Below are 24,293 nucleotides of genomic sequence, written 5' to 3'. Positions count from 1 at the left end.
TCAATGCATCCTGCAATTTATCTCAATGTATCCCGTAATTCATCTCAATGTATCCCTGTAATTTATCGCAATGTATCCTGTAATTTATCTCAATGTATCCCTGTAATTTATCTCAATGTATCCTGTAATTTATCTCAATGTATCCTGGAATATATCTCAATGCATCCCTGTAATTTATCTCAATGTATCCCATAATTAATCTCAATATATCCTGTAATTTATCTCAATGTGTCCCTGTAATTTATCTCAATGTATCCTGTAATTTATCTCAATGTATCCCTGTAATTGATCTCAATGTATCCTGTAATTTATCTCAATGTATCACTGTAATATATCTCAATGTATCCTGTAATTTATCTCAATGTATCCCGTAATTTATCTTAATGTATCCTGTAATTTATCTCAATGTATCACTGTAATATATCTCAATGTATCCTGTAATTTATCTCAATGTATCACTGTAATATATCTCAATGTATCCTGTAATTTATCTCAATGTATCCCGTAATTTATCTTAATGTATCCTGTAATTTATCTCAATGTATCCTGTAATTTATCTCAATGTATCCCTGTATTTTATCTCAATGTATCCCTGTAATTTTTCTCAATGTATCCTGTAATTTATCTCAATGTATCCCTGTAATTTATCTCAATGTATCCTGTAATTTATCTCAATGTATCCCTGTAATTTATCACAATGTACCCTGTAATTTATCTCAATGTTTCCCTGTAATTTATCTCAATGTATCCTGAAATTTATCGCAATGTATCCTGTAATTTATCTCAATGTATCCCTGTAATTTATCTCAATGTATCCTGTAATTTATCTCAATGTATCCTGTAATTTATCTCAATGTATCCCTGTAATTTATCTCAATGTATCCTATAATTTATCTCAATATATCCTGTAATTTATCTCAATGTATCCTTTAATTTATCTCAATGCATCCTGCAATTTATCTCAATGTATCCCGTAATTCATCTCAATGTATCCCTGTAATTTATCGCAATGTATCCTGTAATTTATCTCAATGTATCCCTGTAATTTATCTCAATGTATCCTGTAATTTATCTCAATGTATCCTGGAATATATCTCAATGCATCCCTGTAATTTATCTCAATGTATCCCATAATTAATCTCAATATATCCTGTAATTTATCTCAATGTGTCCCTGTAATTTATCTCAATGTATCCTGTAATTTATCTCAATGTATCCCTGTAATTGATCTCAATGTATCCTGTAATTTAGCTCAATGTATCACTGTAATATATCTCAATGTATCCTGTAATTTATCTCAATGTATCCCGTAATTTATCTTAATGTATCCTGTAATTTATCTCAATGTATCACTGTAATATATCTCAATGTATCCTGTAATTTATCTCAATGTATCACTGTAATATATCTCAATGTATCCTGTAATTTATCTCAATGTATCCCGTAATTTATCTTAATGTATCCTGTAATTTATCTCAATGTATCCTGTAATTTATCTCAATGTATCCCTGTATTTTATCTCAATGTATCCCTGTAATTTTTCTCAATGTATCCTGTAATTTATCTCAATGTATCCCTGTAATTTATCTCAATGTATCCTGTAATTTATCTCAATGTATCCCTGTAATTTATCACAATGTACCCTGTAATTTATCTCAATGTTTCCCTGTAATTTATCTCAATGTATCCTGAAATTTATCGCAATGTATCCCTGTAATTTATCTCAATGTATCCCTGTAATTTATCTCAATGTATCCTGTAATTTATCTCAATGTATCCTGTAATTTATCTCAATGTATCTCTGTAATTTATCTCAATGTCTCCTGTAATTTATCTCAATGTATCCTGTAATTTATCTCAATGTATCCCTGTAATTTATCTCAATGTATCCTGTAATTTATCTCAATGTATCCCTGTAATTTATCTCAATGTATCATGTAATTTATCTCAATGTATCCCTGTAATTTATCTCAATGTATCCTTTAATTTATCTCAATGTATCCCCGTAATTTATCTCAATGTGTCCTGTAATTTATCTCAATGTATCCTGTAATATATCTCAATGTATCAACGTAATTTATCTCAATGTATCCCTGTAATTTATCTCAATGTATCCTGTAATTTATCTCAATGTATCCCTGTAATTTATCTCAATGTATCCTGTAATATATCTCAATGTATCCCTGTAATTTATCTCAATGTATCCTGTAATTTATCTCAATGTATCCTGTAATATATCTCAATGTATCCTATAATTTATCTCAATGTATACCCGTAATTTATCTCAATGTATCCAATAATTTATCTCAATGTATCCTGTAATATATCTCCATGTATCCCTGTAATTTATCTCAATGTATCCTGTAATTTATCTCAATGTATCCTCTAATTTATCTCAATGTATCCCTGTAATGTATCTCAATGTATCCTGTAATTTATCTCAATGTATCCCTGTAATTTATCTCAATGTATCCTGTAATTTATCTCAATGTATCCCTGTAATTTATCTCAATGTATCCCCGTAACTTATCTCAATGTATCCTGTAATTTATCTCAATGTATCCCTGTAATTTATCTCAATGTATCCTGTAATATATCTCAATTTATCCCTGTAATTTATCTCAATGTATCCTGTAATTTATCTCAATGTATCCTGTAATATATCTCAATGTATCCTGTACTTTATCTCAATGTATCCCTGTAATTTATCTCAATGTATCCCTATGATTTATCTCAATGTATCCTGTAATTTATCTCAATGTATCCTGTAATATATCTCAATGTATCCTGTAATTTATCTCAATGTATCCCTGTAATTTATCGCAATGTATCCCTGTAATTTATCTCAATGTATCCCCGTAACTTATCTCAATGTATCCTGTAATTTATCTCAATGTATCCCTGTAATTTATCTCAATGTATCCTGTAATATATCTCAAGGTATCCCTGTAATTTATCTCAATGTATCCTGTAATATATCTCAATGTAACCTGTAATTTATCTCAATGTATCCCTGTAATTTATCTCAATGTATCCCTGTGATTTATCTCAATGTATCCTGTAATTTATCTCAATGTATCCTGTAAATTATCTCAATGTATCCCTGTAATTTATCTCAATGTATCCTGTAATTTATCTCAATGTATCCTGTAATTTATCTCAATGTATCCCTGTAATTTATCGCAATGTATCCCTGTAATTTATCTCAATGTATCAACGTAATTTATCTCAATGTACCCCTGAAATTAATCTCAATATATCCCTGTAATTTATCTCAATGTATCCCCGTAATTTATCTCAATGTATCCTGTACTTTATCTCAAAGTATTCCCGTAATTTATCTCAATGTATCCCCGTAATTTATCTCAATGTATCCTGTAATTTATCTCAATGTATCCTGTAATTTATCTCAATGTATCCCTGTAATTTATCTCAATGTATCCCGTAATTTATCTCAATGTATCCCTGTAATTTATCTCAATGTATCCCTGTAATTTATCTCAATGTATCCTGTAATTTATCTCAATGTATCCCTGTAATTTATCTCAATGTATCCCTGTAATTTATCTCAATGTATCCTGTGATTTATCTCAATGTATCCCCGTAATTTATCTCAATGTATCCTGTAATTTATCTCAATGTATCCTGTAATTTATCTCAATGTATCCCTGTAATTTATCTCAAAGTATCCTGTAATTTATCTCAATGTATCCCCGTAATTTATCTCAATGTATCCTGTAAATTATCTCAATGTACCCTGTAATTTATCTCAATGTATCCTGTAATATATCTCAATGTATCAAAGTAATTTATCTCAATGTATCCCTGTAATTTATCGCAATGTATCCTGTAATTTATCTCAATGTATCCTATAATTTTTCTCAATGTATCCCTGTAATTTATCTCAATGTATCCTGTAATATATTTCAATGTATCCCTGTAATTTATCTCAATGTATCCTGTAATTTATCTCAATGTATCCTGTAATATATCTCAATGTATCCTATAATTTATCTCAATGTATCCCCGTAATTTATCTCAATGTATCCTGTAATTTATCTCAATGTATCCTGTAATATATCTCAATGTATCCCTGTAATTTATCTCAATGTATCCTGTAATTTATCTCAATGTATCCTGTAATTTATCTCAATGTATCCCTGTAATTTATCTCAATGTATCCCTGTGATTTATCTCAATGTATCCCTGTAATTTATCTCAATGTATCCTGTAATTTATCTCAATGTATCCTGTAATATATCTCAATGTATTCTGTAATTTATCTCAATGTATCCCTGTAATTTATCTCAATGTATCCTGTAATATATCTCAATGTATCCTGTAATTTATCTCAATGTATCAACGTAATTTATCTCAATGTATCCCCGTAATTTATCTCAATGTATCCTGTAATTTATCTCAATGTATCCTGTAATATATCTCAATGTATCCCTGTAATTTATCTCAATGTATCCTGTAATTTATCTCAATGTATCCTGTAATTTATCTCAATGTATCCCTGTAATTTATCTCAATGTATCCCTGTGATTTATCTCAATGTATCCCTGTAATTTATCTCAATGTATCCTGTAATTTATCTCAATGTATCCTGTAATATATCTCAATGTATTCTGTAATTTATCTCAATGTATCCCTGTAATTTATCTCAATGTATCCTGTAATATATCTCAATGTATCCTGTAATTTATCTCAATGTATCAACGTAATTTATCTCAATGTATCCCTGTAATTTATCTCAATGTATCCCCGTAACTTATCTCAATGTATCCTGTAATTTATCTCAATGTACCCCTGTAATTTATCTCAATGTATCCTGTAATATATCTCAATGTATCCCTGTAATTTATCTCAATGTATCCTGTAATTTATCTCAATGTATCCTGTAATATATCTCAATGTATCCTGTAATTTATCTCAATGTATCCCTGTAATTTATCTCAATGTATCCTGTAATTTATCTCAATGTATCCTGTAATTTATCTCAATGTATCCCTGCAATTTATCTCAATGTATCCTGCAATTTATCTCAATGTATCCCTGTAATTTATCTCAATGTATCCCCGTAACTTATCTCAATGTATCCTGTAATTTATCTCAATGTACCCCTGTAATTTATCTCAATGTATCCTGTAATATATCTCAATGTATCCCTGTAATTTATCTCAATGTATCCTGTAATTTATCTCAATGTATCCTGTAATATATCTCAATGTATCCTGTAATTTATCTCAATGTATCCCTGTAATTTATCTCAATGTATCCTGTAATTTATCTCAATGTATCCTGTAATTTATCTCAATGTATCCCTGCAATTTATCTCAATGTATCCTGCAATTTATCTCAATGTATCCTGTAATTTATCTCAATGTATCCCTGTAATTTATCGCAATGTATCCCTGTAATTTATCTCAATGTATCAACGTAATTTATCTCAATGTACCCCTGAAATTCATCTCATTATATCCCTGTAATTTATCTCAATGTATCCTGTAATTTATCTCTATGTATCCTGTACTTTATCTCAATGTATCCCCGTAATTTATCTCAATGTATCCCCGTAATTTATCTCAATGTATCCTGTAATTTATCTCAATGTATCCCTGTAATTTATCTCAAAGTATCACGTAATTTATCTCAATGTATCCCTGTAATTTATCTCAATGTATCCCTGTAATTTATCTCAATGTATCCTGTAATTTATCTCAATGTATCCCTGTAATTTATCTCAATGTATCCCTGTAATTTATCTCAATGTATCCTGTAATTTATCTCAATGTATCCCCGTAATTTATCTCAATGTGTCCTGTAATTTATCTCAATGTATCCCTGTAATTTATCTCAATGTATCCTGTAATATATCTCAATGTATCCTGTAATTTATCTCAATGTATCCTGTAATATATCTCAATGTATCCTGTAATTTATCTCAATGTATCAACGTAATTTATCTCAATGTATCCCTGTAATTTATCTCAATGTATCCCCGTAACTTATCTCAATGTATCCTGTAATTTATCTCAATGTACCCCTGTAATTTATCTCAATGTATCCTGTAATATATCTCAATGTATCCCTGTAATTTATCTCAATGTATCCTGTAATTTATCTCAATGTATCCTGTAATATATCTCAATGTATCCTGTAATTTATCTCAATGTATCCCTGTAATTTATCTCAATGTATCCTGTAATTTATCTCAATGTATCCTGTAATTTATCTCAATGTATCCCTGCAATTTATCTCAATGTATCCTGCAATTTATCTCAATGTATCCTGTAATTTATCTCAATGTATCCCTGTAATTTATCGCAATGTATCCCTGTAATTTATCTCAATGTATCAACGTAATTTATCTCAATGTACCCCTGAAATTAATCTCAATATATCCCTGTAATTTATCTCAATGTATCCTGTAATTTATCTCTATGTATCCTGTACTTTATCTCAATGTATCCCCGTAATTTATCTCAATGTATCCCCGTAATTTATCTCAATGTATCCTGTAATTTATCTCAATGTATCCTGTAATTTATCTCAATGTATCCCTGTAATTTATCTCAAAGTAACCCGTAATTTATCTCAATGTATCCCTGTAATTTATCTCAATGTATCCCTGTAATTTATCTCAATGTATCCTGTAATTTATCTCAATGTATCCCTGTAATTTATCTCAATGTATCCCTGTAATTTATCTCAATGTATCCTGTAATTTATCTCAATGTATCCCCGTAATTTATCTCAATGTGTCCTGTAATTTATCTCAATGTATCCCTGTAATTTATCTCAATGTATCCTGTAATATATCTCAATGTATCCTGTAATTTATCTCAATGTATCCTGTAATATATCTCAAAGCATCCTGTAATTTATCTCAATGTATCCCCGTAATTTATCTCAATGTATCCTGTAATTTATCTCAATGTATGCTGTAATATATCTCAATGTATCCCTGTAATTTATCTCAATGTACCCTGTAATTTATCTTAATGTATCCAGTAATTTATCTCAATGTATCCTGTAATTTATCTCAATGTATCCCTGTAATTTATCTCAATGTATCCTGTAATTTATCGCAATGTATCCTGTAATTTATCTCAATGTATCCCTGTAATTTATCTCAATGTATCCTGTAATTTATCGCAATGTATCCCCATAATTTATCTCAATGTATCCTGTAATTTATCTCAATGTATCCCGTAATTTATCTCAATGTATCCTGTAATGTATCTCAATGTATCCTGTAATTCATCTCAATGTATCCTGTAATTTATCTCAATGTATCCCTGTAATTTATCTCAATGTATCGCTGTAATTTATCTCAATGTATCCTGTAATTTATCTCGATGTATCCCCGTAATTTATCTCAATGTATCCTGTAATTTATCTCAATGTATCAACGTAATTTATCTCAATGTATCCTGTAATTTATCTCAATGTGTCCCTGTAATTTATCTCAATGTATCCTGTAATTTATCTCAATGTATCCCCGTAATTTATCTCAATGTGTCCTGTAATTTATCTCAATGTATCCCTGTAATTTATCTCAATGTATCCTGTAATATATCTCAATGTATCCTGTAATTTATCTCAATGTATCCTGTAATATATCTCAATGTATCCCTGTAATTTATCTCAATGTATCCTGTAATTTATCTCAATGTATCCTGTAATTTATCTCAATGTATCCCTGTAATTTATCTCAATGTATCCCTGTAATTTATCTCAATGTATCCCTGTAATTTATCTCAATGTACCCTGTAATTTATCTCAATGTATCCCTGTAATTTATCTCAATGTACCCTGTAATTTATCTCAATGTATCCCTGTAATTTATCTCAATGTACCCTGTAATTTATCTCAATGTATCCTGTAATTTATCTCAATGTATCCCTGTAATTTATCTCAATGTATCCTGTAATTTATCTCAATGTATCCCTGTAATTTATCTCAATGTATCCTGTAATTTATCTCAATGTATCCTGTAATTTATCTCAATGTATTCCTGTAATTTATCTCAATGTATCAACGTAATTTATCTCAATGTCTCCTGTAATTTATCTCAATGTATCCCGTAATTTATCTCAATGTATCCCTGTAATTTATCTCAATGTATCCTGTAATTTATCTAAATGTATCCTGTAATTTATCTCAATGTATTCCTGTAATTTATCTCAATGTATCCTGTAATTTATCTCAATGTATCAACATAATTTATCTCAATGTATCCCTGTAATTTATCTCAATGTATCCTGTAATTTATCTCAATGTATCCTGTAATTTATCTCAATGTATCAACGTAATTTATCTCAATGTATCACTGTAATTTATCTCAATGTATCCTGTAATTTATCTCAATGTATCCCTCTAATTTATTTCAATGTATCCTGTAATTTATCTCAATGTATCCTGTAATTTATCTCAATGTATCCCTGTAATTTATCGCAATGTATCCCTGTAATGTATCTCAATGTATCCTGTAATTTATCTCAATGTATCCCCGTAATTTATCTCAATGTATCCTGTAATTTATCTCAATGTATCCCTGTAATATATCTCAATGTATCCTGTAATTTATCTCAATGTGTCCTGTAATTTATCTCAATGTATCCCCGTAATTTATCTCAATGTGTCCTGTAATTTATCTCAATGTATCCCTGTAATTTATCTCAATGTATCCTGTAATTTATCTCAATGTATCCTGTAATTTATCTCAATGTATCCCTGTAATTTATCTCAATGTGTCCTGTAATTTATCTCAATGTATCCCTGTAATTTATCTCAATGTATCCTGTAATTTATCTCAATGTATCCTGTAATTTATCTCAATGTATCCCCGTAATTTATCTCAATGTATCCTGTAATTTATCTCAATGTATCCCTGCAATTTATCTCAATGTATCCTGCAATTTATCTCAATGTATCCCTGTAATTTATCTCAATGTATCCCCGTAACTTATCTCAATGTATCCTGTAATTTATCTCAATGTACCCCTGTAATTTATCTCAATGTATCCTGTAATATATCTCAATGTATCCCTGTAATTTATCTCAATGTATCCTGTAATTTATCTCAATGTATCCTGTAATATATCTCAATGTATCCTGTAATTTATCTCAATGTATCCCTGTAATTTATCTCAATGTATCCTGTAATTTATCTCAATGTATCCTGTAATTTATCTCAATGTATCCCTGCAATTTATCTCAATGTATCCTGCAATTTATCTCAATGTATCCTGTAATTTATCTCAATGTATCCCTGTAATTTATCGCAATGTATCCCTGTAATTTATCTCAATGTATCAACGTAATTTATCTCAATGTACCCCTGAAATTCATCTCATTATATCCCTGTAATTTATCTCAATGTATCCTGTAATTTATCTCTATGTATCCTGTACTTTATCTCAATGTATCCCCGTAATTTATCTCAATGTATCCCCGTAATTTATCTCAATGTATCCTGTAATTTATCTCAATGTATCCCTGTAATTTATCTCAAAGTATCACGTAATTTATCTCAATGTATCCCTGTAATTTATCTCAATGTATCCCTGTAATTTATCTCAATGTATCCTGTAATTTATCTCAATGTATCCCTGTAATTTATCTCAATGTATCCCTGTAATTTATCTCAATGTATCCTGTAATTTATCTCAATGTATCCCCGTAATTTATCTCAATGTGTCCTGTAATTTATCTCAATGTATCCCTGTAATTTATCTCAATGTATCCTGTAATATATCTCAATGTATCCTGTAATTTATCTCAATGTATCCTGTAATATATCTCAATGTATCCTGTAATTTATCTCAATGTATCAACGTAATTTATCTCAATGTATCCCTGTAATTTATCTCAATGTATCCCCGTAACTTATCTCAATGTATCCTGTAATTTATCTCAATGTACCCCTGTAATTTATCTCAATGTATCCTGTAATATATCTCAATGTATCCCTGTAATTTATCTCAATGTATCCTGTAATTTATCTCAATGTATCCTGTAATATATCTCAATGTATCCTGTAATTTATCTCAATGTATCCCTGTAATTTATCTCAATGTATCCTGTAATTTATCTCAATGTATCCTGTAATTTATCTCAATGTATCCCTGCAATTTATCTCAATGTATCCTGCAATTTATCTCAATGTATCCTGTAATTTATCTCAATGTATCCCTGTAATTTATCGCAATGTATCCCTGTAATTTATCTCAATGTATCAACGTAATTTATCTCAATGTACCCCTGAAATTAATCTCAATATATCCCTGTAATTTATCTCAATGTATCCTGTAATTTATCTCTATGTATCCTGTACTTTATCTCAATGTATCCCCGTAATTTATCTCAATGTATCCCCGTAATTTATCTCAATGTATCCTGTAATTTATCTCAATGTATCCTGTAATTTATCTCAATGTATCCCTGTAATTTATCTCAAAGTAACCCGTAATTTATCTCAATGTATCCCTGTAATTTATCTCAATGTATCCCTGTAATTTATCTCAATGTATCCTGTAATTTATCTCAATGTATCCCTGTAATTTATCTCAATGTATCCCTGTAATTTATCTCAATGTATCCTGTAATTTATCTCAATGTATCCCCGTAATTTATCTCAATGTGTCCTGTAATTTATCTCAATGTATCCCTGTAATTTATCTCAATGTATCCTGTAATATATCTCAATGTATCCTGTAATTTATCTCAATGTATCCTGTAATATATCTCAAAGCATCCTGTAATTTATCTCAATGTATCCCCGTAATTTATCTCAATGTATCCTGTAATTTATCTCAATGTATGCTGTAATATATCTCAATGTATCCCTGTAATTTATCTCAATGTACCCTGTAATTTATCTTAATGTATCCAGTAATTTATCTCAATGTATCCTGTAATTTATCTCAATGTATCCCTGTAATTTATCTCAATGTATCCTGTAATTTATCGCAATGTATCCTGTAATTTATCTCAATGTATCCCTGTAATTTATCTCAATGTATCCTGTAATTTATCGCAATGTATCCCCATAATTTATCTCAATGTATCCTGTAATTTATCTCAATGTATCCCGTAATTTATCTCAATGTATCCTGTAATGTATCTCAATGTATCCTGTAATTCATCTCAATGTATCCTGTAATTTATCTCAATGTATCCCTGTAATTTATCTCAATGTATCGCTGTAATTTATCTCAATGTATCCTGTAATTTATCTCGATGTATCCCCGTAATTTATCTCAATGTATCCTGTAATTTATCTCAATGTATCAACGTAATTTATCTCAATGTATCCTGTAATTTATCTCAATGTGTCCCTGTAATTTATCTCAATGTATCCTGTAATTTATCTCAATGTATCCCCGTAATTTATCTCAATGTGTCCTGTAATTTATCTCAATGTATCCCTGTAATTTATCTCAATGTATCCTGTAATATATCTCAATGTATCCTGTAATTTATCTCAATGTATCCTGTAATATATCTCAATGTATCCCTGTAATTTATCTCAATGTATCCTGTAATTTATCTCAATGTATCCTGTAATTTATCTCAATGTATCCCTGTAATTTATCTCAATGTATCCCTGTAATTTATCTCAATGTATCCCTGTAATTTATCTCAATGTACCCTGTAATTTATCTCAATGTATCCCTGTAATTTATCTCAATGTACCCTGTAATTTATCTCAATGTATCCCTGTAATTTATCTCAATGTACCCTGTAATTTATCTCAATGTATCCTGTAATTTATCTCAATGTATCCCTGTAATTTATCTCAATGTATCCTGTAATTTATCTCAATGTATCCTGTAATTTATCTCAATGTATCCCTGTAATTTATCTCAATGTATCCTGTAATTTATCTCAATGTATCCTGTAATTTATCTCAATGTATTCCTGTAATTTATCTCAATGTATCAACGTAATTTATCTCAATGTCTCCTGTAATTTATCTCAATGTATCCCGTAATTTATCTCAATGTATCCCTGTAATTTATCTCAATGTATTCTGTAATTTATCTAAATGTATCCTGTAATTTATCTCAATGTATTCCTGTAATTTATCTCAATGTATCCTGTAATTTATCTCAATGTATCAACATAATTTATCTCAATGTATCCCTGTAATTTATCTCAATGTATCCTGTAATTTATCTCAATGTATCCTGTAATTTATCTCAATGTATCAACGTAATTTATCTCAATGTATCACTGTAATTTATCTCAATGTATCCAGTAATTTATCTCAATGTATCCTGTAATTTATCTCAATGTATCCCTCTAATTTATTTCAATGTATCCTGTAATTTATCTCAATGTATCCTGTAATTTATCTCAATGTATCCCTGTAATTTATCGCAATGTATCCCTGTAATGTATCTCAATGTATCCTGTAATTTATCTCAATGTATCCCCGTAATTTATCTCAATGTATCCTGTAATTTATCTCAATGTATCCCTGTAATATATCTCAATGTATCCTGTAATTTATCTCAATGTGTCCTGTAATTTATCTCAATGTATCCCCGTAATTTATCTCAATGTGTCCTGTAATTTATCTCAATGTATCCCTGTAATTTATCTCAATGTATCCTGTAATTTATCTCAATGTATCCTGTAATTTATCTCAATGTATCCCTGTAATTTATCTCAATGTGTCCTGTAATTTATCTCAATGTATCCCTGTAATTTATCTCAATGTATCCTGTAATTTATCTCAATGTATCCTGTAATTTATCTCAATGTATCCCCGTAATTTATCTCAATGTATCCTGTAATTTATCTCAATGTATCCCTGTAATTTATCTCAATGTATCCTGTAATTTATCTCAATGTATCCCTGTAATTTATCTCAATGTATCCTGTAATTTATCTCAATGTATCCTGTAATATATCTCAATGTATCCTGTAATTTATCTCAATGTATCCCTGTAATTTATCTCAATGTATCCCTGTGATTTATCTCAATGTATCCTGTAATTTATCTCAATGTATCCTGTAATTTATCTCAATGTATCCCTGTAATTTATCTCAATGTATCCCTGTAATTTATCTCAATGTATCCTGTAATTTATCTCAATGTGTCCCTGTAATTTATCTCAATGTATCCCTGTGATTTATCTCAATGTATCCTGTAATTTATCTCAATGTATCCCTGTAATTTATCTCAAAGTATCCCGTAATTTATCTCAATGTCTCCTGTAATTTATCTCAATGTATCAACGTAATTTATCTCAATGTCTCCTGTAATTAATCTCAATGTATCCCTGTAATTTATCTCAATGTATCCTGTAATTTATCTCAATGTATCCTGTAATTTATCTCAATGTATCCCTGTAATTTATCTCAATGTATCCCTGTAATTTATCTCAATGTTTCCCTGTAATTTATCTCAATGTATCCCTGTAATTTATCTCAATATATCCCTGTAATTTATCTCAATGTATCCCCGTAATTTATCTCAATGTATCCTGTAATTTATCTCAATGTATCCTGTAATTTATCTCAATGTATCCCCGTAATTTATCTCAATGTATCCTGTAATTTATCTCAATGTATCCCTGTAATTTATCTCAATGTATCCTGCAATTTATCTCAATGTATCCTGTAATTTATCTCAAAGAATCCCTGTAATTTATCTCAATGTATCAATGTAATTTATCTCAATGTATCCCTGTAATTTATCTCAATGTAACCCTGTAATTTATCTCAATGTATCTTGTAATTTATCTCAATGTATCCCTGTAATTTATCTCAATGTATCCTGTAATTTATCTCAAAGTATCCTGTAATTTATCTCAATGTATCCTGTAATTTATCTCAATGTGTCCCTGTAATTTATCTCAATGTGTCCTGTAATTTATCTCAATGTATCCCTGTAATTTATCTCAATGTATCCTGAAATATATCTCAATGTATCCTGTAATTTATCTCAATGTATCCTGTAATATATCTCAATGCATCCTGTAATTTATCTCAATGTATCCCCGTAATTTATCTCAATGTATCCTGTAATTTATCTCAATGTATCCTGTAATATATCTCAATGTATCCCTGTAATTTATCTCAATATATCCTGTAATTTATCTCAATGTATCCTGTAATATATCTCAATGTATCCCCGTAATTTATCTCAATGTATCCTGTAATTTATCTCAATGGATCCTGTCATTTATCTCAATGTATCCCTGTAATTTATCTCAATGTAACCTGTAATTTATCTCAATGTATCCTGTAATTTATCACAATGTATCCTGTAATTTATCTCAATGTCTCCTGTAATTTATCACAATGTATCCTGTAATTTATCTCAATGTATCCTGTAATTTATCTCAATGTATCCCTGTAATTTATCGCAATGTATCCCTGTAATGTATCTCAATGTATCCTGTAATTTATCTCAATGTATCCCCGTAATTTATCTCAATGTATCCTGTAATTTATCTCAATGTATCCCTGTAATATATCTCAATGTATCCTGTAATTTATCTCAATGTGTCCTGTAATTTATCTCAATGTATCCCCGTAATTTATCTCAATGTGTCCTGTAATTTATCTCAATGTATCCCTGTAATTTATCTGAATGTATCCTGTAATTTATCTCAATGTATCCTGTAATTTATCTCAATGTATCCCTGTAATTTATCTCAATGTGTCCTGTAATTTATCTCAATGTATCCCTGTAATTTATCTCAATGTATCCTGTAATTTATCTCAATGTATCCTGTAATTTATCTCAATGTATCCCCGTAATTTATCTCAATGTATCCTGTAATTTATCTCAATGTATCCCTGTAATTTATCTCAATGTATCCTGTAATTTATCTCAATGTATCCCTGTAATTTATCTCAATGTATCCCTGTAATTTATCTCAATGTATCCTGTAATATATCTCAATGTATCCTGTAATTTATCTCAATGTATCCCTGTAATTTATCTCAATGTATCCCTGTGATTTATCTCAATGTATCCTGTAATTTATCTCAATGTATCCTGTAATTTATCTCAATGTATCCCTGTAATTTATCTCAATGTATCCCTGTAATTTATCTCAATGTATCCTGTAATTTATCTCAATGTATCCCTGTAATTTATCTCAATGTATCCCTGTGATTTATCTCAATGTATCCTGTAATTTATCTCAATGTATCCCTGTAATTTATCTCAAATTATCCCGTAATTTATCTCAATGTCTCCTGTAATTTATCTCAATGTATCAACGTAATTTATCTCAATGTCTCCTGTAATTAATCTCAATGTATCCCTGTAATTTATCTCAATGTATCCTGTAATTTATCTCAATGTATCCTGTAATTTATCTCAATGTATCCCTGTAATTTATCTCAATGTATCCCTGTAATTTATCTCAATGTTTCCCTGTAATTTATCTCAATGTATCCCTGTAATTTATCTCAATATATCCCTGTAATTTATCTCAATGTATCCCCGTAATTTATCTCAATGTATCCTGTAATTTATCTCAATGTATCCTGTAATTTATCTCAATGTATCCCCGTAATTTATCTCAATGTATCCTGTAATTTATCTCAATGTATCCCTGTAATTTATCTCAATGTATCCTGCAATTTATCTCAATGTATCCTGTAATTTATCTCAAAGAATCCCTGTAATTTATCTCAATGTATCAATGTAATTTATCTCAATGTATCCCTGTAATTTATCTCAATGTAACCCTGTAATTTATCTCAATGTATCTTGTAATTTATCTCAATGTATCCCTGTAATTTATCTCAATGTATCCTGTAATTTATCTCAAAGTATCCTGTAATTTATCTCAATGTATCCTGTAATTTATCTCAATGTGTCCCTGTAATTTATCTCAATGTGTCCTGTAATTTATCTCAATGTATCCCTGTAATTTATCTCAATGTATCCTGAAATATATCTCAATGTATCCTGTAATTTATCTCAATGTATCCTGTAATATATCTCAATGCATCCTGTAATTTATCTCAATGTATCCCCGTAATTTATCTCAATGTATCCTGTAATTTATCTCAATGTATCCTGTAATATATCTCAATGTATCCCTGTAATTTATCTCAATATATCCTGTAATTTATCTCAATGTATCCTGTAATATATCTCAATGTATCCCCGTAATTTTTCTCAATGTATCCTGTAATTTATCTCAATGGATCCTGTCATTTATCTCAATGTATCCCTGTAATTTATCTCAATGTAACCTGTAATTTATCTCAATGTATCCTGTAATTTATTTCAATGTATCCCTGTAATTTATCACAATGTATCCTGTAATTTATCTCAATGTCTCCTGTAATTTATCTCAATGTATCCTGTAATTTATCTCAATGTATCCCTGTAATTTATCTCAATGTCTCCTGGAATTTATCTCAAAAGATCCTGTAATTTATCTCAATGTATCAACGTAATTTATCTCAATGTATCCTGTAATTTATCTCAATGTATCCCTGTAATTTATCTCAATGTCTCCTGTAATATATCTCAATGTATCCTGTAATTTATCTCAATGTATCAACGTAATTTATCTCAATGTATCCTGTAATTTATCTCAATGTATCCCTGTAATTTATCTCAATGTATCCCTTTAATTTATCTCAATGTCTCCCTGTAATTTATCTCAATATGTCCCTGTAATTTATCTCAATGTATCCCTGTAATTTATCTCAATGTCTCCTGTAATTTATCTCAATGTCTCCCTGTAATTTATCTCAATGTATCCCTGTAATTTATCTCAATGTATCCTGTAATTTATCTCAATGTATCCCTGTAATTTATCTCAATGTATCCTGTAATTTATCTCAATGTATCCCTGTAATTTATCTCAATGTATCCTGTAATGTATCTCAATGTATCCCTGTAATTTATCTGAATGTATCCCTGTAATTTATCTCAATGTGTCCTGTAATTTATCTCAATGTCTCCCTGTAATTTATCTCAATGTATCCCTGTAATTTATCTCAATGTATCCTGTAATTTATCTCAATGTATCCCTGTAATTTATCTCATTGTATCCTGCAATTTATCTCAATGTATCCTGTAATTTATCTCAATGTATCCTGTAATTTATCTCAATGTATCCCTGTAATTTATCGCAATGTATCCCTGTAATGTATCTCAATGTATCCTGTAATTTATCTCAATGTATCCCCGTAATTTATCTCAATGTATCCTGTAATTTATCTCAATGTATCCCTGTAATATATCTCAATGTATCCTGTAATTTATCTCAATGTGTCCTGTAATTTATCTCAATGTATCCCCGTAATTTATCTCAATGTGTCCTGTAATTTATCTCAATGTATCCCTGTAATATATCTCAATGTATCCTGTAATTTATCTCAATGTATCCTGTAATTTATCTCAATGTATCCCTGTAATTTATCTCAATGTGTCCTGTAATTTATCTCAATGTATCCCTGTAATTTATCTCAATGTATCCTGTAATTTATCTCAATGTATCCTGTAATTTATCTCAATGTATCCCCGTAATTTATCTCAATGTATCCTGTAATTTATCTCAATGTATCCCTGTAATTTATCTCAATGTATCCTGTAATTTATCTCAATGTATCCCTGTAATTTATCTCAATGTATACTGTAATATATCTCAATGTATCCTGTAATTTATCTCAATGTATCCCTGTAATTTATCTCAATGTATCCCTGTGATTTATCTCAATGTATCCTGTAATTTATCTCAATGTATCCTGTAATTTATCTCAATGTATCCCTGTAATTTATCTCAATGTATCCCTGTAATTTATCTCAATGTATCCTGTAATTTATCTCAATGTATCCCTGTAATTTATCTCAATGTCTCCTGTAATTTATCTCAATGTCTCCCTGTAATTTATCTCAATGTATCCCTGTAATTTATCTCAATGTATCCTGTAATTTATCTCAATGTATCCCTGTAATTTATCTCAATGTATCCTGTAATTTATCTCAATGTATCCCTGTAATTTATCTCAATGTATCCTGTAATGTATCTCAATGTATCCCTGTAATTTATCTGAATGTATCCCTGTAATTTATCTCAGTGTGTCCTGTAATTTATCTCAATGTCTCCCTGTAATTTATCTCAATGTATCCCTGTAATTTATCTCAATGTATCCTGTAATTTATCTCAATGTATCCCTGTAATTTATCTCATTGTATCCTGCAATTTATCTCAATGTATCCTGTAATTTATCTCAATGTATCCTGTAATTTATCTCAATGTATCCCTGTAATTTATCGCAATGTATCCCTGTAATGTATCTCAATGTATCCTGTAATTTATCTCAATGTATCCCCGTAATTTATCTCAATGTATCCTGTAATTTATCTCAATGTATCCCTGTAATATATCTCAATGTATCCTGTAATTTATCTCAATGTGTCCTGTAATTTATCTCAATGTATCCCCGTAATTTATCTCAATGTGTCCTGTAATTTATCTCAATGTATCCCTGTAATATATCTCAATGTATCCTGTAATTTATCTCAATGTATCCTGTAATTTATCTCAATGTATCCCTGTAATTTATCTCAATGTGTCCTGTAATTTATCTCAATGTATCCCTGTAATTTATCTCAATGTATCCTGTAATTTATCTCAATGTATCCTGTAATTTATCTCAATGTATCCCCGTAATTTATCTCAATGTATCCTGTAATTTATCTCAATGTATCCCTGTAATTTATCTCAATGTATCCTGTAATTTATCTCAATGTATCCCTGTAATTTATCTCAATGTATACTGTAATATATCTCAATGTATCCTGTAATTTATCTCAATGTATCCCTGTAATTTATCTCAATGTATCCCTGTGATTTATCTCAATGTATCCTGTAATTTATCTCAATGTATCCTGTAATTTATCTCAATGTATCCCTGTAATTTATCTCAATGTATCCCTGTAATTTATCTCAATGTATCCTGTAATTTATCTCAATGTATCCCTGTAATTTATCTCAATGTATCCCTGTGATTTATCTCAATGTATCCTGTAATTTATCTCAATGTATCCCTGTAATTTATCTCAAAGTATCCCGTAATTTATCTCAATGTCTCCTGTAATTTATCTCAATGTATCAACGTAATTTATCTCAATGTCTCCTGTAATTTATCTCAATGTATCCCTGTAATTTATCTCAATGTATCCTGTAATTTATCTCAATGTATCCTGTAATTTATCTCAATGTATCCCTGTAATTTATCTCAATGTATCCCTGTAATTTATCTCAATGTTTCCCTGTAATTTATCTCAATGTATCCCTGTAATTTATCTCAATATATCCCTGTAATTTATCTCAATGTATCCCCGTAATTTATCTCAATGTATCCTGTAATTTATCTCAATGTATCCCCGTAATTTATCTCAATGTATCCTGTAATTTATCTCAATGTATCCCTGTAATTTATCTCAATGTATCCTGCAATTTATCTCAATGTATCCTGTAATTTATCTCAATGAATCCCTGTAATTTATCTCAATGTATCAATGTAACTAATCTCAATGTATCCCTGTAATTTATCTCAATGTAACCCTGTAATTTATCTCAATGTATCTTGTAATTTATCTCAATGTATCCCTGTAATTTATCTCAATGTATCCTGTAATTTATCTCAAAGTATCCTGTAATTTATCTCAATGTATCCTGTAATTTATCTCAATGTGTCCCTGTAATTTATCTCAATGTGTCCTGTAATTTATCTCAATGTATCCCTGTAATTTATCTCAATGTATCCTGTAATATATCTCAATGTATCCTGTAATTTATCTCAATGTATCCTGTAATATATCTCAATGCATCCTGTAATTTATCTCAATGTATCCCCGTAATTTATCTCAATGTATCCTGTAATTTATCTCAATGTATCCTGTAATATATCTCAATGTATCCCTGTAATTTATCTCAATATATCCTGTAATTTATCTCAATGTATCCTGTAATATATCTCAATGTATCCCCGTAATTTATATCAATGTATCCTGTAATTTATCTCAATGTATCCTGTCATTTATCTCAATGTATCCCTGTAATTTATCTCAATGTAACCTGTAATTTATCTCAATGTATCCTGTAATTTATTTCAATGTATCCCTGTAATTTATCACAATGCATCCTGTAATTTATCTCAATGTATCCTGTAATTTATCTCAATGTATCCTGTAATTTATCTCAATGTATCCCTGTAATTTATCTCAATGTCTCCTGGAATTTATCTCAATATATCCTGTAATTTATCTCAATGTATCAACGTAATTTATCTCAATGTATCCTGTAATTTATCTCAATGTATCCCTGTAATTTATCTCAATGTCTCCTGTAATATATCTCAATGTATCCTGTAATTTATCTCAATGTATCAACGTAATTTATCTCAATGTATCCTGTAATGTATCTCAATGTATCCCTGTAATTTATCTCAATGTATCCCTTTAATTTATCTCAATGTCTCCCTGTAATTTATCTCAATATGTCCCTGTAATTTATTTCAATGTATCCCTGTAATTTATCTCAATGTCTCCTGTAATTTATCTCAATGTCTCCCTGTAATTTATCTCAATGTATCCCTGTAATTTATCTCAATGTATCCTGTAATTTATCTCAATGTATCCCTGTAATTTATCTCAATGTATCCTGTAATTTATCTCAATGTATCCCTGTAATTTATCTCAATGTATCCTGTAATTTATCTCAATGTATCCCTGTCATTTATCTCAATGTATCCCTGTAATTTATCTCAATGTGTCCTGTAATTTATCTCAATGTCTCCCTGTAATTTATCTCAATGTATCCCTGTTATTTATCTCAATGTATCCTGTAATTTATCTCAATGTATCCCTGTAATTTATCTCATTGTATCCTGCAATTTATCTCAATGTCTCCTGTAATTTATCTCAATGTATCCTGTAATTTATCTCATTGTATCCTGCAATTTATCTCAATGTATCCTGTAATTTATCTCAATGTCTCCCTGTAATTTATCTCAATGTATCCTGTAATTTAACTCATTGTATCCTGCAATTTATCTCAATGTATCCTGTAATTTATCTCAATGTATCCTGTAATATATCTCAATGTATCCTGTAATATATCTCAATGTATCCCTGTAATTTATCTCAATGTGTCCTGTAATTTATCTCAATGTATCCCTGTAATTTATCTCAATGTATCCTGTAATTTATCTCAATGTATCCCTGTAATTTATCTCAATGTATCCCTGTAATATATCTCAATGTATCCTGTAATATATCTCAATGTATCCTGTAATTTATCTCAATGTATCCCTGTAATTTATCTCCATGTATCCTGTAATGTATCTCAATGTATCCTGTAATTTATCTCAATGCATCCCTGTAATTTATCTCAATGTATCCCTGTAATTTATCTCAATGTATCCTGTAATTTATCTCTATGTATCCCCGTAATTTATCTCAATGTATCCTGTAATTTATCTCAATGCATCTTGTAATTTATCTCAATGTATCCCCGTAATTTATCTCAATGTATCCTGTAATTTATCTCAATGTATCCCTGTAATTTATCTCAATGTATCCTGTAATTTATCTCAATGTATCCTGTAATATATCTCAATGCATCCTGTAATTTATCTCAATGTATCCCCGTAATTTATCTCAATGTATCCTGTAATATATCTCAATGTATCCCTGTAATTTATCTCAATGTATCCTGTAATTTATCTCAATGTATCCTGTAATATATCTCAATGTATCCCTGTAATTTATCTCAATGTATCCTGTAATATATCTCAATGTATCCCTGTAATTTATCTCAATGTATCCTGTAATTTATCTCAATGTATCCCTGTAATTTATCTCAATGTATCCTGTAATATATCTCAATGTATCCCTGTAATTTATCTCAATGTATCCTGTAATTTATCTCAATGTATCCTGTAATATATCTCAATGTATCCCTGTAATTTTTCTCAATGTATCCCTGTAATTTATCTCAATGTATCCTGTAATTTATCTCAATGTTTCCCTGTAATTTATCTCAATGTATCCCAGTAATTTATCTCAATGTATCCTGTAATTTATCTCAATGTATCCCTGTAATTTATCTCAATGTATCCCTGTAATTTATCTCAATGTATCCTGTAATTTATCTCAATGTATCCCTGTAATTTATCTCAATGTATCCTGTAATTTATCTCAATGTTTCCCTGTAATTTATCTCAATGTACCCCTGTAATTTATCTCAATGTATCCTGTAATTTATCTCAATGTATCCCTGTAATTTATCTCAATGTATCCTGTAATTTATCTCAATGTATCCCTGTAATTTATCTCAATGTATCCTGTAATATATCTCAATGTATCCCTGTAATTTATCTCAATGTATCCTGTAATTTATCTCAATGTATCCCTGTAATTTATCTCAATGTATCCTGTAATTTATCTCAATGTATCCCTGTAATTTATCTCAATGTATCCTGTAATATATCTCAATGCATCCTGTAATTTATCTCAATGTATCCCCGTAATTTATCTCAATGTATCCTGTAATTTATCTCAATGTATCCTGTAATATATCTCAATGTATCCCTGTAATTTATCTCAATGTATCCTGTAATTTATCTCAATGTATCCCTTTAATTTAGCTCAATGTCTCCCTGTAATTTATCTCAATATGTCCCTGTAGTTTATCTCAATGTATCCCTGTAATTTATCTCAATGTATCCTGTAATTTATCTCAATGTCTCCCTGTAATTTATCTCAATGTATCCCTGTAATTTATCTCAATGTATCCTGTAATTTATCTCAATGTATCCCTGTAATTTATCTCAATGTATCCTGTAATTTATCTCAATGTATCCCTGTAATTTATCTCAATGTATCCTGTAATTTATCTCAATGTATCCCTGTAATTTATCTGAATGTATCCCTGTAATTTATCTCAATGTGTCCTGTAATTTATCTCAATGTCTCCCTGTAATTTATCTCAATGTATCCCTGTAATTTATCTCAATGTATCCTGTAATTTATCTCAATGTATCCCTGTAATTTATCTAAATGTCTCCTGTAATTTATCTCAATGTATCCTGTAATTTATCTCATTGTATCCTGCAATTTATCTCAATGTATCCTGTAATTTATCTCAATGTCTCCCTGTAATTTATCTCAATGTATCCTGTAATTTATCTCATTGTATCCTGCAATTTATCTCAATGTATCCTGTAATTTATCTCAATGTATCCTGTAATATATCTCAATGTATCCTGTAATTTATCTCAATGTATCCCTGTAATTTATCTCAATGTATCCCTGTAATTTATCTCAATGTGTCCTGTAATTTATCTCAATGTATCCCTGTAATTTATCTCAGTGTATCCTGTAATTTATCTCAATGTATCCCTGTAATTTATCTCAATGTATCCCGTAATTTATCTCAATGTTTCCCTGTAATATATCTCAATGTATCCTGTAATATATCTCAATGTATCCTGTAATTTATCTCAATGTATCCCTGTAATTTATCTCCATGTATCCTGTAATTTATCTCAATGTATCCTGTAATTTATCTCAATGCATCCCTGTAATTTATCTCAATGTATCCCTGTAATTTATCTCAATGTATCCTGTAATTTATCTCAATGTATCCTGTAATTTATCTCAATGTATCCCTGTAATTCATCTCAATGTCTCCTGTAATTTATCTCAATGTATCCTGTAATTTATCTCAATGTATCCCTGTAATTTATCTCAATGTATCCTGTAATTTATCTCAATGTTTCCCTGTAATATATCTCAATGTATCCTGTAATATATCTCAATGTATCCTGTAATTTATCTCAATGTATCCCTGTAATTTATCTCAATGTATCCCTGTAATTTATCTCAATGTATCCCTGTAATTTATCTCAATGTATCCTGTAATTTATCTCAATGTATCCTGTAATTTATCTCAATGTATCCCTGTAATTTATCTCAATGTATCCTGTAATATATCTCAATGTATCCCTGTAATTTATCTCAATGTATTCCTGTAATTTATCTCAATGTGTCCTGTAATTTATCTCAATGTATCCTGTAATTTATCTCAATGTATCCCTGTAATTTATCTCAATGTATCCTGTAATATATCTCAATGTATCCCTGTAATTTATCTCAATGTATTCCTGTAATTTATCTCAATGTCTCCTGTAATTTATCTCAATGTATCCTGTAATTTATCTCAATGTATCCCCGTAATTTATCTCAATGTATCCTGTAATTTATCTCAATGTATCCCCGT

The 24,293-nt window shown here is 29.6% G+C and overlaps 1 protein-coding gene across 1 annotated transcript in view; it reads left to right on the top strand.

The window, feature by feature from the left end:
• LOC137361411 (alpha-2-macroglobulin-like protein 1) overlaps positions 1 to 24,293 on the top strand; it is a 99,813-nt gene that overhangs the window by 75,144 nt on the left and 376 nt on the right. The gene's annotated exons all lie outside the window — the stretch shown is intronic.

The sequence above is a fragment of the Heterodontus francisci genome, unplaced genomic scaffold (genome assembly GCF_036365525.1).
Source record: "Heterodontus francisci isolate sHetFra1 unplaced genomic scaffold, sHetFra1.hap1 HAP1_SCAFFOLD_739, whole genome shotgun sequence".
Lineage (NCBI taxonomy): Eukaryota > Metazoa > Chordata > Chondrichthyes > Heterodontiformes > Heterodontidae > Heterodontus > Heterodontus francisci.
The sequence above is the reverse complement of the archived record's forward strand: the minus strand, read 5'-3'. Positions and strand labels throughout refer to the sequence as shown.